At 43.1% G+C, this 16,842-nt stretch overlaps 1 protein-coding gene across 1 annotated transcript in view; it reads left to right on the plus strand.

Moving 5' to 3' along the window:
- PCDH15 (protocadherin related 15) overlaps positions 1 to 16,842 on the plus strand; it is a 2,836,044-nt gene that overhangs the window by 831,628 nt on the left and 1,987,574 nt on the right. The gene's annotated exons all lie outside the window — the stretch shown is intronic.

Consider the following 16,842-nt stretch of genomic DNA (forward strand, 5'->3'; position numbering starts at 1 on the left):
AGAAGATGTCAGGTGGCGGACATAGAAGCAATGAGTGACACCAGCACTGCTCCACACCATCTAGCACTGCCCTCAATCAAATCATCATCAGGGGGCGGTGCTGGTGTCACTTATGGCTTCTATCGCCGCTCTCTGATCATGACTCATTTTACAGCAGTGCCAGAAGCTGTGGGGCGATGGTGGTGTCACTCAATGCTTCTATCTTCACCCCTGATGACATCTTCTTTGACAGAAAAGGAGATGGAAACAGCAGGGATTAAGTGCAGCCCCAGCCTCCTGTGACTTCATGTTTGAGACTCTTCTCAAATGCAATGTCACAGCAACTGTTAAAAAAAACACATTTATAGATTAGGTAGCTGGGAGAATTGTATGGTGTTGTTTAATAAACCTCATTACAAAAATGGTTAGGGTGTAAAGATAGATAATTAGAAAATACATTTTGGGTACCGCACTACCCCTTTAACTGAGTTTAGCTATGGCAGCTTATTACAGGACCCAGCAGGTATCAGTGAGCTCTTTAGAATGAGACATTCTTTCACAAATGTTTGCAAAGGCAGATTGCATGGTTGCAGGTTTGATTTGGGACTGAATAAAAATCTTGAATTAAGAATTATATCCCAATACTTTTGTCCATATAGTGTCATTATGAATGATTCTAATGATTCTGCTCTTTTAGGATACCATCTCAAAGGTTTTAATTGACATAATATCTCCATACAAGAAAATATATTATATTGGCCATATTGCGTGAAGATGGCTTTAAAATAATACTTTCAATAGAATAAAACACCTGCCTTTAGTAAATCATTGCAGCAGGTAAAACACAATTTAAATATTAAGTAGCATTATTGAGTAATGAGTTGGCCCCATTCGTTTGGTCTATGTTTGCTTTTACCATCCATGTGTCATCCATTTTTAGTCTGTATGTCCTTTTTTATTCTCCCTGTATCATCTGTTTTTTCTCATATGCAGAAAAACAGATGGAAGTTTTCCTTACTTCTAGAAAAAAACTCAGAGAGAAACTCACATGGTATCCATCTAACTTCCATTTTTTTGCGAACCCCTTCACTTGAATTGGTGCGTTTGGTCTATATACTGGAACAAAATAGAACATGGCATAATTTTTTTAAGCAGAACATATATCATAAAAAAAACTTACATGAAAATAGTCTCATAGAATAAAATATCTTTAACAAAATGAAACAAAATGACAGCACATGTACAGCAAACACCGGCGTTTGCATGAAACTGAAGGAAATATGTGTTATAGTAGAATTTTTAGCCGTTGGTCTCGTTAATTGGCACAATTGATTTTCGTGTTTGTCACAAGAAATACTTGACCAGCATAAAAAAGTTGTTTTATTTGTGTCTAGAAAGCCCTGCCTAAAATATAAAATTTCCATCCACTGAGCCACTCCTCCAATATTCTTCTTGTACAGGTCTAGTCAGTGTATGCCTTTGTTATTAGCACTTTTTCTTTGTAGGAAGAGAATTTCAATTTCATCTAACTGTGCAGTACAATGGAAAAAAAATCTCTAAAGGAAGTATTATTCAAAAGGAAAGAAAGATGTACAAGGTTTTATATTTGTGCAAATTCAAGGCCCTTTGCAAGCTGCTGGAAGGATTTTTATGATACAGAATATGACAGGTAGTAATCAAAGTACAGTGTTTCAGAGTGCACATTGGCATAACAGCATCACCTACATTGTGTTTAATTTTCATAAGGCATAGATTCTGAGAAAGAAAAAAATATTCAGACTTTATTGCTATGTGCACTTGTCCTTGACTTTGGTCCTCCTTTATACACATTATTGGGGATAAATACCTACTGGATGTACTGTAAAATAAAAATACAGATAATAGCAAGCCAAGCATCAACAGTCTTCATACACTGAAGAAAGAAATCCAATCCATTTGCAGGTCCTAGTAAATTCAATCAGTTTGCGATTTGATTGACACTGATTTGCCTCCCCCCCAAACAAAAATGCCCGCAGCCATTTCATATATTGCCGAAGAGTCAAAGCAAATACTTAAGAAGTCAGATGCGGCCAGGTAGGTTTATCTATAATGCTAACACATTACAAGGTCTATCCCAGTCAATCAGGGGGTTCTATCACATCCAGTATAAAAGAGGAGGGATTGCCAAGCAACGCCATGTTATGATTTTACAACGTAAAGATAAGAGGTCAGAGAATACAGCTTATTCCACATAGGGGCAGAAAAAGGCCATCATTTAATTGTGTTGTCCTAAAGCACTTGTGCTGAGGCACATTGAACATGGGAGTGGTATTGATCTAGTGAATAATAATTCAAAGATTCAAGTTGGATAGGGAGGTGCTGTTCCTGTTTAGTTATGTGACTGTGAATTTATTACCTTCATATCAGCCTTTTCTTAATTTTCACAAACAACAATTGCAAGCCAAAAGAGCTGTCTTAGAGCCCGGGCACACAAGCATACAACCCCTGGCAAAAATTATGGAATCACCAGGCTCAGAGGATGTTCATTCAGTTGTTTAATGTTGTTGAAAAAAATCAGATCACAGACATGGCACAAAACTGAAGTCATTTCAAATGGCAACTTTAGGGCTTTAAGAAACACTAAAAGAAATCAAGATTAAAAATGTGACTTCAGTAAGGGTAATTTTTTTCAGACCAAGCAGAGGGAAAAGATTATGGAATCACTCAATTCTGAGGAAAAAAATTATGGAATCACCCTGTAAATTTTCATTTCCAAAACTAACACCAGCATAAAATTAGATCTGCTCGTTAGTCTGCATCTAAAAAGGAGTGATCACACCTTGGAGAGCTGTTGCACCAAGTGGACTGACATGAATCATGGCTCTAACACAAGAGATGTCAATTGAAACAAAGGAGAGGATTATCAAACTCTTAAAAGGAGGTAAATCATCACACAATGTTACAAAAGATGTTGGTGGTTCACAGTCAACTGTGTCTAAAATCTGGACCAAATACAAACAACATGGGAAGGTAGTTAAAGGCAAACATACTGGTAGACCAAGGAAGACATCAAAGCGTCAAGACCAGAAACTTAAAGCAATATGTCTCCAAAACAGGAAATGCACAATAAAACAAATAAGGAACGAATGGGAGGAAACTGGAGTCAATGTCTGTGACCGAATTGTAAGAAACCACCTAAAGGAAATGGGATTTACATACAGAAAAGATAAACATAAGCCATCATTAACACCTAAACAGAAAAAACAAGGTTACAATGGGCTAAGGAAAAGCAATTGTGAACTGTGGATGACTGGGTGAAAGCCATATTCAGTGATGAATCGTGAATCTGCTTTGGGTAAGGTGATGATGCTGGAACTTTTGTTTGGTGCCGTTACAATGAGATTTATAAAGATGACTGCATGAAGAGAACATGCTAATTTCCACAGTCATTGATGATATGGGGGCTGCGTGTCAGGTAAAGCCACTGGAGAGATGGCTGTCATTATATCTTCAATAAATGCCCAAGTTTACATTGATATTTTGGACAGTTTTCTTATTCCATCAATTGAAATGATATTTGGGGATGATGACATCATTTTTCAAGATGATAATGCATCCTGCCATAGAGCAAAAACTGTGAAAACATTACTTGAAAGCAGACACATAAGGTCAAAGTCATGGCCTGCAAATAGTCTGGATCTCAATCCAATTGAAAATCTTTGGTGGAATTTGAAGAAAATGGTCCATGACAAGGCTCCAACCTGAAAAGCTGATCTGACAACAGCAATCAGAGAAAGTTGGACCAGATTGATAAAGAGTACTGTTTGTCACTCATTAAGTCCACGCCTCAGAGACTGCAAGCTGTTATTAAAGCCAGAGGTGGTGCAACAAAATACTAGTGATGTATCGGAGTGCTATTTTGTGTGTTTGTTTTTCATGATTCCATAATTTTTTCCTCAGAATTGAGTGATTCCATATTTTTTTCCCTCTGCTTGGTCTGAAAAAAATTACCCTTCCTGAGTACCACATTTTTAATATTGATTTCTTTTAGTGTTTCTTAAAGCCCTAAAGTTGCCATTTGGAATGATTTTAGTTTTGTGCCATGTCTGTGATCTGCTTTTTTTCAACAAACATTAAACAACTGAATGAACATCCTCCGAGCCCGGTGATTCCATAATTTTTGCCAGGGGTTGTATAAACCAGATGAGTGCTAGCCGATTTTTTATTGCATATCACAGTGACCCATGTTATTTAGTGTTGAGCGAGAGCTAAAATGCTCGGATGCTCGAAGCTCGGGCCGAGCTCACCGTGATACTCGGTTGCTCGACCCGAGCAACGAGCCTAATGTTAGTCTATGGGAGACCCGAGCATTTTTGCGGCGGCAACCCCAGCAGTCTGTAGAAAGCCTAAAAAGTGCCCAAAACGATAGTGACAGCGATCAAAAGACATGGGAACAGCATGGGCATCGCCCCAGGAAGCATTTCTGACCCCCAGGTCACTGCTGTCAATAACGTGGTCAGAGGTATTAAGCCACTTTTACGGGCTCACAATAAAACGTTCAAAAACGAAACTGAAACGGTTTTCCTGTGAAATATGTTAAGGAACTTCTTTCCAGGGTAAAGACTTGTGTATAAGGTAAAATAAATAACCAAACACAAAAATACTCCTCCACACCTTGGGCTATGTTCACAAGTAGCATTTTTATGCGTTTTTGCACTTTTGTATTGCTTTCAACCGTGACAAATGCATTCACCGGGGAATGTCATTTTAACATTTTACAATGTTATCTGGCCATGTGCTGTGTGACACATGTATACAGTGCTGAAAATACATGGGAACAGCATGGGGAAGACCCCTGGAAGCATCGCTGACACCCAAGTCACTGCCTAAAAGTGTGCCCATCAGAAGTGATCCTTGCCGCATAAGAAGATGCAGACTTGCAACTATCCCCGTGCAAGTCCTTGTCCCAGGGCAGTGTTCATTTGTACCTCCCCCATTCCTTGCAATGCAAGCGCAAGTATGCAGCCTGCCACCCACCCACCCCCAGGCTGCAATACCATACTGCTAGATTGCACATGAAATGGGGCCTTTTAGTTTGGAGGAGGCCGAAGCTGGCCACTACCTCATGGCTGCTTTGGCAGCGAGGTATCCATACTCAGTCCCCAGCCGCCCGGCGGCTGTGTGTCCACGCGCAATCCCCAGCCGCCAGGGGGCGGCCGGGTGTCCATACTCTGTTCCCAGCCCCTATTTCTCCTTGGAAGTTCCCCCTACACTTTTCTTAGCCCGGCCTGCTTTAGGGCAGCATTGGACGAGCCCAACAGAGAACCAGACTGCTCCGATGGGCCCTGGCTTCTCCATCAGGGAGTTGAGAGTGCCAAGGTGAGGAGCATGATGATGATGATAGAAGTTAGCATCTGCTTTACTTTCTTGGAATGCAAGTGTAAGTGTGCAACCTGCCTCTCACCCACCCCAGCCTGCAATACCATACTGCTAGATTGCACATGAAATGGGGCCTTTTAGTTTGGAGGTGGCCGAAGCTGGCCACTGCCTCATGGCTGCTTTTGCAGCGAGGTATCCATACTCAGTCCCCAGACGCCCGACGGCCCGGTGACCACACTCGGTCCCCAGCCACCAGGGGGCGGCCGGGTGTCCATACTCGGTCCCCAGCCTCCCCACGACCGTGTGTCCACACACGGTCCCCAGCTGCCTGGGGGCGGCCGGGTGTCCATAAACAGTTCCTAGCCACCCCTATTTCTCCTTTGAAGTTCTCCCACACTTTTCTTAGCCCGGCCTGCTTTAGGGCAGCATTGGACGAGCCCACCAGAGAACCAGACTCCTCCGGTGAGCCCTGGCTTCTCCATCAGGGGAGTTGAGAGTGCCAAGGTGAGGAGCATGATGATGATGATAGAAGTTAGCGTCTGCTTTGATTTCTTAGAATGCTAGCGCATGTATGTAGTAGCGGCTAGGCCTGAGGTGGTCAGCATTTTGGCGCATATCCTACCTCCTCCGAGGATTGCTGGATGTTTTCCTGCTACTATCCCAGTTCTATGACTCCCGTTAAAACAGAGCTTCAGGTGATGAATGATGGATGAGGTGGTGGCAAAGGAGAAAGAGCAGGAGGAACAGGGACCATTGACATCAATATCAGGCCAGTCAACCACACATGTATTGTAGGATATGTTTCTGCACCAAAGGGAGCCGTTCGGCTACACAGTTATAGGGCATGCAGTGAGTGCAATGCCTACCAAAAATTTCGAGGCACTCCAATGCCCCTTGGAAGTGACATGGAGGTCAGAGGGCCTTAACTAAACCGTTTTTTCCATTTATAGCAACTGGGTCTCCTGTGCACTGTTGGCCTAAGCAGTGACTGGAAGACTTTCCAATTATTATGAAGAACTGCAATGCCCCTTGAAACAGACGTGGATTACAGCATACTAAAAACCTTCTACCCATTATTGGGGAGTGGGTTTCCCTTAGTTTTCGGCTATGAATTGAAAAACAAAAGCTGACTAAAATTAGGAGGAAATGCAATGCCCGTTGGAAGAATGGTGGAGGTCGCAGTGGAATAAAAAGACAATATCAATGCCCCATGAAAAAGTTGTGGAGGTCGCAGTAGCTTAACAAGATGGTTTTAACGACCCTGGGAAAAGTGGTGGAGGTCGCAGTAGCTTAGCAAGATGGTTATAATGCCCCTTAGAAGAGACGTGGAGGTCGCAGTGGAATAAAAAGACAATATCAATGCCCCTGGGAAAAGTGGTGGAGGTCGCAGTAGCTTAACAAGACAATTTTAATGCCCTTGGGAAAAGTGGTGGAGGTCGCAGTAGCATAACAAGACGCTTTTAATGCCCCTTGGAAGAATGGTGGAGGTCGCAGTGGAAAAAAAAGACTATCAATACCCCTTGAAAATGTGGTGGAGGTTGCAGTAGCTTAACAAGACGGTTTTAATGCCCCTTGGAAGAGACCTGTAAGTCGCAGAAGCTTAACAAGATCGTATTAATGCCCCTTGCAAGAGAAGTGGAGGTCGCAGTGGAATAAAAAGACAATATCAATGCCCCTCGGAAAAGTGGTGGAGGTCGCAGTAGCTTAACAAGACGGTTTTAATGCCCCTCGGAAGAATGGTGGAGGTCGCAGTAGCTTAACAAGATGGTTTTAATGCCCCTGGGTAAAGTGGTGGAGGTTGCAGTAGCTTTTCAAGATGGTTTTAATGCCCCTTGGAAGAATGGTGGAGGTCGCAGTAGCTTAACAAGACGATTTTATTGCCCCTTGGAAGAATGGTGGAGGTCGCAGTGAAATAAAAAGACAATATCATTGCCCCTTGAAAAAGTGCTGAAGGTCGCAGTAGCATAACAAGATCGGATTAATGCCCCTTGGAAGAGACATGGAGGTCGCAGTAGCTTAACAAGGTGGTTATAATGCCCCTTGGAAGAGACGTGGAGGTCGCAGTGGAATAAAAGACTACCAATGCCCCTGGGAAAAGTGGTGGAGGTCACAGTAGCTTAACAAGACGGTTTTAATGACCCTTGGAAGAAAGGTGGAGGTCGCCGTAGCTCAACAAGACGGTTTTAATGCCCCTGGGAAAAGTGGTGGAGGTTGCAGTAGCTTAACAAGACGGTTTTAATGCCCCTTGGAAGAGACGTGGAGGACACAGTGGAATAAAAAGACAATATCAATGCCCCTGGGAAAAGTGGTGGAGGTCACAGTAGCTTAACAAGTCTGTTTTTATGCACCTGGGAAAAGTGGTGGAGGTCGAAGTAGCTTAACAAGACGGTTTTATTGCCCCTAGGAAGAATGGTGGAGGTTGCCGTAGAATAAAAAGACAATATCAATGCCCCTTGAAAAAGTGGTGGAGGTTGCAGTAGCTTAACAAGATGGTTTTAATGCCCATTGGAAGAGACATGGAGGTCGCAGTAGCTTAACAAGACGGTTTTAATGCCCCTTGGTAGAGATGTGGAGGTCTCAGTGGAATAAAAAGACAATATCAATGCCCCTGGGAAAAGTGTTAGAGGTCGCAGTAGCTTAACAAGACGATTTTATTGCCCCTTGGAACAATGGTGGAGGTCGCAGTAGTTTAACAATACGGTTTTAAGGCCCCTGGGAAAAGTGGTGGAGGTCGCAGTAGCTTAACAAGATTGTTTTAATGCCCCTTGGAAGAATGGTAGAGGTCGCAGTAGCTTAAAAAGATGGTTTTAATGCCCCCTGAAAGAGACATGGAGGTCGCAGTAGCTTAACAAGATGGTTTTAATGCCCCTTGGAAGAGACGTGGATGTCGCAGTGGAATAAAAAGACAATATCAATGCCCCTGGGAAAAGTGGTGGAGGTCGCAGTAACTTAACAAGATGGTTTTCATGCCCCTTACAAGAGCCATTCAGTACAGCATATTAAAAACATTATTCCCATTATTGGGGAGAGGGTCTCCCATAGTCTTTGCCTATGCCTTCCAAGCAAAAGCAGCAAAAAATTAGGACTGAGGAACTTGCAATGCTGGCAACACGAACCACGGTCACCCTGGTGGTATAGTGGTGGTGGAGGCTGAGGATAAGGAGAAGATCAAAATACAGCCGAAATGAGGAAGCATATACCCATGAGGAATCACGGAGGACGCTGGTACTGTCGGCAAGGTACTCCCTAACCATCTTTTCAAACTTTCCACTCCTTGTGAGAGTACCCCGCGCCTCAGGGCCTGTAGCTGGGCAGGTCTCAGAAAACTGTCCCAGAATGTTGACAGTGTTCCCCTGCCTCTGCTGAATTGGAGTTGCGTCTCTCTCGCCTGTACGCCTTGGTTGGGCAACGAACTGTGACCTCTGCCGCTAGCGTGTTCAGATGGGAATTTTTTTAACAGTTCTGCAGCAATGGCCTTCTGGTACTGCCCCACTTTTGTAGACCTCTCCACCTCAGGAATAAGAGAGTGAAAGTTCTCCTTGTAGCGGGGGTCTAAAAGTGTCACCAACCAGTAATGACTGTCACCCAACATTTTGACAACGCGAGGGTCACGGTTAAGGCAGCATAACATAAAGTCAGCCATGCGTGCCTGACAGGTAACGGGCAAGACTTCCGTGTCCTCACCAAGATGACGACTGACCATGCTCTCCTCCTCCTCCTCCTCCTCCTCCCCCTCCCCCCTGTCCTCAGGCCACCCACGCTGAACCGACTGTATGAAAGTTGTACAGGTACTACTGTCTACAGCGCATGATACCAGCTCCTGTTCTTCCTCCTCCTCCTCCTTCTCCTCTACCCCATTGTCCCCCAATGCACGTTGGGATGAGATGAGGCTGGGCTGTGTGTAATCGCCCATTACGGGTTCTTGATCCATCTCATCATACTCTGTCTGCAATGCCTCCTCTTTAATTCTCTGCAGAGAGAGTTGCAAAAGACAGACAGGTGGGATGCTGATGCTAATGATGGCGTCTTCGCCACTCACCATCTTGGTGGACTCCTCAAAGTTTGTCAGGATGGTACCTATGTCAAACATCCAGGTCCACTCCTGAGGTCTTATGTGTGGAGTCTGACCTGAATATCGACGGCCTTGTTGCAGCTGGTACTCCACAACTGCTCTCTTCTGCTCACAAATCCTTTGCAACATGTGGAGGGTAGAGTTCCAACATGTGGGGACATCACACACCAGTCGGTGTGCCGGAAGCTGCAAATGCTGCTGCAACACAGCAAGGGTGGCGGAAGCTGTAGCTGACTTGCGAAAATGAGCTGACAGGTGGCATTTTTGTCGAGCAGATCTGGCAACTCAAGGTACGATTTAAGAAACCACTGAACCACGAGGTTAAGCACATGAGCCAGGCATGGTACGTGTGTGATCTCGCCTCGCCTCAGAGCCACCACCAAGTTACGGCCATTGTCACACATGACCATGCCTGGATGTAGGTTCACGTGTCCATTGTCAGGTGGACTCTCCCAGTAACTGCGTTGTTGAGGGCACGGCAGATGTTTTGGGACACGTGCTTGTGTAGTGCGGGGATGGCACACTGGGCAAAATAGTGTCGGCTGGGGACCAAGTACTGAGAGACGGCCACCGCCATAAGGTTGCGGAAGGATTCTGTCTCCACTGTCCTAAAAGGCAGCATTTCCAACTCAAGCAGTCGTGAAATGTGCGAATTTATGACTGTTGCCAGTGGGGTGTTGGCTGCAAATTTGCGCTTTCATTCAAAGCTCTGGGATATAGAAAATTGAACGCTGTGGTGGGACGTAGACATGGACGTTGATGCTGTTTCTTGAGAAACTGCAATAGCAAGTGAAGACTGAGAGGAGGGGGCATCTTTGCATGCAATATGGACAGGGAATTGCCTTGCACGCACAACAGGGGGTTCTATTACATGCACAACTTTGGAAGAAGCAGAGGTGACACTGGTCGTGGACCCTGGGGTTTGCCCCACAATGTCGGGTGCTTTGCTGACATGTGCCTGATCATGCTGGTGGTGGTCAGGCTGGTAGTTTTGTCACCCCTGCTGATGCTGGCATGGCAGGTGGTACAAATCGCCTTTTTGGGGTTATCAGCAGAGTCTTTAAAAAAATACCAGACTCTGGAAGACCTACCGGTTGTACTGGCAACGTCCCTTGTGTTGGTGTTATGGGGAACTGTTGCCCACCTTCTGCGTGTGGCCACCACACTGCTTCTTCCGGCCTGTTGGGGTACTCTGCCTCCCTCCCCATGTGTGTTGCTGGCCTCGCTCTGCGTGTCCTCCTGCCACGTTGGGTCAGTTACTAGATCATCCACCACCTCCTCCTCTTCCACTTGCGCACCACGATCCTCCTCCTCACTTCGTGGCAATTGTGTCTCATCATCGTCCACCTCTTGTGACAAATTGCCAGCGTCGACTTCCTTTGGCCGTGGATGTTCAAATATTTGGAAATCGCTACATGGGATCTCCTTTTCCACCACTTCAAGTGGAGCAGGTGAGGGGCACAAATATGGAAATGGACCAGTGAACAGCTCTTCAGAGTGTCCAGGTGTGGGATCAGTTGCTGTCTGACGACACTCGGCATTTTGGGAGGAATGAGCATCAGGGTGAGGAGGAGTATGCGGTCGAGACTCATGTCTACTAAAACTTGACCATGTGGAAGACAGACCGGAGGTGGTGGTGCCCAGGTAACTGGAAGTATTTTCTGCTATCCAATTAATAACCTGTTCACACTGATCAGTTCGCAATACTGGTGTTGTAGTGTGCTTCCCTAGTAATTCGGTCAAGAAGTGGGAGCGAGAAGATGTGCCTGTTGGTTGTGGCACATTTTCACCTTTGCCACGGCCCCGTCCTCCACACGCACCATCACCAGAACATCCAGTTCCACGTCCCTTACCACGCGCCTTGCCCATTGTAAATGAAGTAAAATAGCTAACACCATCAATGGAAAAAGTTTAATACAAAGGAGATTTGAACCGTGGAAGAGGAAAACCACAGTTCTATTTCTCTGGCCCACACCAGACTTTTTTAAACAGATATATTGGTGACAAAAGCAGGATAATACAGAGATTTGACCAATGGAACTGCAAAACCTCAGTTATAGTTATGTGGCGTACACCAGACTCTTTTAAACAGATATCTTGGTGTCTGACCAGTCAGGGAGACACTATTACTGTTTTTTTTACGGCAAAAAATGCCAAAAGCAGGATAATACAGAGATTTGACCAGTGGAACTGCAAAACCACAGTTATAGTTATGTGGCGTACACAAGACTCTTTTAAACAGATATATTGGTGTCTGACCAGTCAGGGAGACACTATTACAGTTTTCTTTTATGGAAAAAAATGCCAAAAGCAGGATAATACAGAAATTTGACCCGTGGAACTGCAAAACCACAGTTCTATTTCTCTGGCTTACACCAGACTCTTTTAAACAGATATATTGGTGTCTGACCAGTCAGGGAGACACTATTACTGTTTTTGTTAAGGCCAAAAATGCCAAAAGCAGGATAATACAGAGATTTGACCCGTGGAACTGCAAAACCACAGTTATAGTTATGTGGCATACACCAGAATCTTTGAAACAGATATCTTGGTGTCTGACCAGTCATGGAAACACTATTACAGTTTTTTTTTACAGCAAAAAATGCCAAAAGCAGGATAATACAGAGATTTGACCCGTGGAACTGCAAAACCACAGTTATAGTTATGTGGCGTACATCAGAAACTTTTAAACAGATATATTGGTGTCTGACCAGTTAGGGAGACACTATTACAGTTTTTTTTTACGGCAAAAAATGCCAAAGCAGGATAATACAGAGATTTGACCAGTGGAACTGCAAAACCACAGTTATAGTTATGTGGCGTACACAAGACTCTTTAAAACAGATATATTGGTGTCTGACCAGTCAGGGAGACACTATTACAGTTTTTTTTATGGCAAAAAATGCCAAAAGCAGGATAATACAGAGATTTGACCTGTGGAACTGCAAAACCACAGTTCTATTTCTCTGGCCTACACCAGACTCTTTGAAACAGATATATTTGTGTCTGACCAGTCAGGGAGACACTATTACAGTTTTTTTTTTACGGCAAAAAATGCCAAAAGCAGGATAATACAGAGACATGACCCGTGGAACTGCAAAACCACACTTATAGTTATGTGGCGTACACCAGAATCTTTTAAACTGATATATTGTTGTCTGACCAGTCAGGGATGCACTATTACAGTTTTTTTTTTATGGCAAAAAATGCCAAAAGCAGGATAATACAGAGATTTGACCCGTGGAACTTCAAAACCACAGTTCTATTTTTCTGGCCTACACCAGACTCTTTTAAACAGATATATTGGTGTCTGAACAGTCACAGACACACTCAATTTTCTTTTGGGGGGGGGGATACCAAAAGGTTAATAAGACGCGTATTTGTACAGTCTGACTGAGGAAAAAAAAAAAAAAGGATTTAGATGGAAAAAAAAAAGGATTTTTCCTAGCCCCTGAGACCGGGGGATAAGTCTCGCAATTTGACCAACAGGAGCACACAGGACTGTAATGCAGCGTTTGCTGGTATAACCACTGCGTCTCCTATACAGCCTGCCTGCCTGAGATCTTTGATGAATATTAGTCCTGAGAAGGACTGTTTGTTTGATTTGGCACGCTTTAGAGACCTTACACTAACTATTTCGGAGTATAAATCTCTCCCTAGCTCAGCAGCACTGACCCTACACTGGCTGATCTGGAGCGACTGGGTCCAAAATGGCGGCACCTGGTTTTAAATACTCGAGGTGACGCTGTGCGGCCAGCCAATCACTTTATGCCCACAAACAACATGACTGCTGCATTACAGTGACTGGCTGGCAATCCCTGCATGTTCATTGGCTCTGTAAAGAGCGCCAAACGTTCAGGGCGGAGACACGAACTCCCGCCCGAGTGACCCGGAAATGCTCGGTGCTCGCCGAACATCCCGAGTAGTGAGATGCTCGGGCGAGTAACGAGCAGTGTCGAGCATGCTCGCTCAACACTAATGTTATTCAATGAAGCAGGGCACATGAACAATTTTGTTTACTCACAAAATCTCATGCTGCGATGTGACTAAATCAATCAAGTCACCCATTTAATAGGCACAAGAAAAAAAATCAGATGTCACAGTATGGCATCCGATTTTTTATGGATACACTGCACTTCTATAACATAAACTGTTAATGGTCCTGTAAATGATTAATAACTGCTACTGTGCAAAAAACAGATTGCACATGGATGACAAGTAAGAAAAATATCGTTCCACTATTCTGGATGAGAACTGGACCAATATTTTTTAAATTGTCCAGTGACACTAGCCTAGCTGCCCATTTCCTAGTTTTGCTAGTTAAGGAGAATCATGAAACCTAGGCTTGTGTGTCAGAGATAGGAATTCCATATATACAGTACAGACCAAAAGTTTGGACACACCTTCTCATTTAAAGATTTTTCTGTATTTTCATGACTTTGAAAATTGTACATTCACACTGAAGGCATCAAAATTATGAATTAACACATGTGGAATTATATAATTAACAAAAAAGTGTTAAACAACTCAAAATATGTCTTATATTCTAGGTTCTTCAAAGTAGCCACCTTTTGCTTTAATGACCAGAGATGCTTGGCACTTGTTGGCCCTTTTGCCTTCACTCTGCGGTCCAGCTCACCCCAAACCATCTCGATTGGGTTCAGGTCTGGTGACTGTGGAGGCCAGGTCATCTGGCGTAGCACCCCATCACTCTCCTCCTTGGTCAAATAGCCCTTACACAGCCTGGTGGTGTGTTTGGGGTCATTGTCCTGTTGAAAAATAAATGATGGTCCAACTAAATGCAAACCAGATGGAATAGCATGCCGCTGCAACATGCTGTGGTAGCCATGCTGGTTCAGTATGCCTTAAATTATGAATAAATCCCCAACAGTGTCACCAGCAAAGCACCTCCACACCATCACACCTCCTCCTCCATGCTTCACGGTGGGAACCAGGCATGTAGAGTCCATCCATTCACCTTTTCTGCATCGCACACGGTGGTTGGAACCAAAGATCTCAAATTTGGACTCATCAGACCAAAGCACAGATTTCCATGGTCTAATGTCCATTCCTTGTGTTATTTAGCCCAAACAAGTCTCTTCTGCTCTTTGCCTGTCCTTAGCAGTGGTTTGCTAGCAGCTATTTTACCATGAAGGCCTGCTGCACAAAGTCTCCTCTTAACAGTTGTTGTAGAGATGTGTCTGCTGCTAGAACTCTGTGTGGCATTGACCTGGTCTCTAATCTGAGCTGCTGTTAACCCACGATTTCTGAGGCTTGTGACTCGGATAAACTTATCCTCAGAAGCAGAGGTGACTCTTGGTCTTCATTTCCTGGGGTGGCCCTCATGTGAGCCAGTTTCTTTGTAGCGCTTGATGGTTTTTGGAACTGCAATTGGGGACACTTTCAAAGTTTGCCCAATTTTTCGAACTGACTGACCTTCATTTCTTAAAGTAATGAGGGTCACTCGTTTTTCTTTACTTAGCTGCTTTTTTCTTGCCATAATACAAATTCTAACAGTCTATTGAGAAGAACGATCAGCTGTGTATCCACCTGACTTCTGCACAACACAACTGATGGTCCCAACCCCATTTATAAGGCAAGAAATCCCACTTATTAAACCTGACAGGGCACACCTGTGAAGTGAAAACCATTTCCGGTGACTATCTCTTGAAGCTCATCAAGAGAATGCCAAGAGTATGCAAAGCAGTCATCAAAGCAAAAGGTGGCCACTTTGAAGAACCTAGAATATAAGACATATTTTCCGTTGTTTCACACTTTTTTGTTAAGTTTATTATTCCACATGTGTTAATTCATAGTTTTGATGCCTTCAGTGTGAATGTACTATTTTCAAAGTCATGAAAATACAGAAAAATCTTTAAATGAGGTGTGTCCAAACTTTTGGTCTGTACTGTATGTATATATATATATATATATATATATATATATATATATATAAATGTATATATATCTCTAGTTGCATATTTTATTTTACTCCACCTGCCATTGTCTCTAAAAGGTGCCTATACTAAGTTATTCTGGTTTTGTGCCAATTTTACTGTTATATGGAAACGGACTATAGTATGGAAGCCAAATGCATTTTACTATAATTATTTTTGGAAAATACTACTAATTTGAAAGGCAATAGTAGACAGCTGAGAATTTTGTAATGTCACCATGTGAAAAGTAGAAAATTTAACACTTGAAACACTCAACAATAGATAGAAAATATTGCCTGTTTTTGATGACACATACGATTAGAACTAGCCTTTAATAGTTGTGAGAACTACGTATTTTATTTTGTGGAAATAAATGTGGTGAAATAAGGAACTGGTTAAAATGAAATTAATTTTTTTCTTGTTCCATAAAAATAAAGTTTTGATGCAATTTTTTTCATTTGACAAGTTTTTTTGTCAGACAGGCAATCTCTGCATGTGTCACAGCTGTCAAACAGACGTGACACTTGCAGGCGCGGCGACATTAAAAGAAATGCCGAGCACGCAGCTATACAGACTTCCCAATAATGCTCTGCAGCTATCACATGTTGTATCCCAGCCAATCAGTATCGAATACCATAGCTAGTATAAAAGATGGGGGCTGGCCAAGCAGCGCCATTTTTGGGGTTCATAGAATATTGAAAGGAGGTCAGAACACATTAGTCATTCCACATAGGGATAGAAAAAGGCCTAATCAGATTGTGGTTTACTACTGCAGTGCTGATCTACAAGATTGAAAATGGAAGTAATAATGTCAATGTGTGAATACTAATCCAAAGATTCATGTTATATATTGAGGTGCTGTAGCTGTATAGTCACTCCGTGTGACTGTGAATTGATTGATCTGTTATATACTACAGTAATATAACCTTAATAGCAGCCTTTTTTTATTTATCAAACACTGCAAACAAGGAGGGCAATATCAAACTCCTTATTGCTAATTTTGCAACTAAACTAAAATCCTGAAGTCAAAGCTTGTGTGTCACAGAAATTGCGCTTTTTGGATTGCGATACAGTTAAGTAATTTTTTTTAATTCAAAAATAAAATTCTCCATAATCCTAGAAATTTAAGCACAACTGTTTAACTCACAAAGTCTGTAGGTTGCAAAAGATGTTTTTGTTTTTTTGCACATTTCCTTTTGGTAATACTCTAACATTAGACCCACACATTCCACCCGAATACTTCTTTTGTAACTATTGGTTATCATCCGTTTTCCACTATCCAGTTAGGCTGAGGTCACTTGGACATTAATAGGCTTTGCATTGAAAGGCTCAACATGGGTTCAATGCAGTTCTAGAAGACCGACGAGTGTTATGCACATATTTTCTGGGCCTATTAGAGCCTTTTCAGTTTTCCAATTGGTGGCAAATTTATTCACTCCCAAATTCTTTTTTTGTTGGGAAATTCAGCAAAGCTGGCAAATTTGAATTACAAATTAT

This window comes from Phyllobates terribilis, unplaced genomic scaffold, assembly GCF_046119375.1.
Source record: "Phyllobates terribilis strain yellow unplaced genomic scaffold, ASM4611937v1 Scaffold_5__5_contigs__length_657084704, whole genome shotgun sequence".
Lineage (NCBI taxonomy): Eukaryota > Metazoa > Chordata > Amphibia > Anura > Dendrobatidae > Phyllobates > Phyllobates terribilis.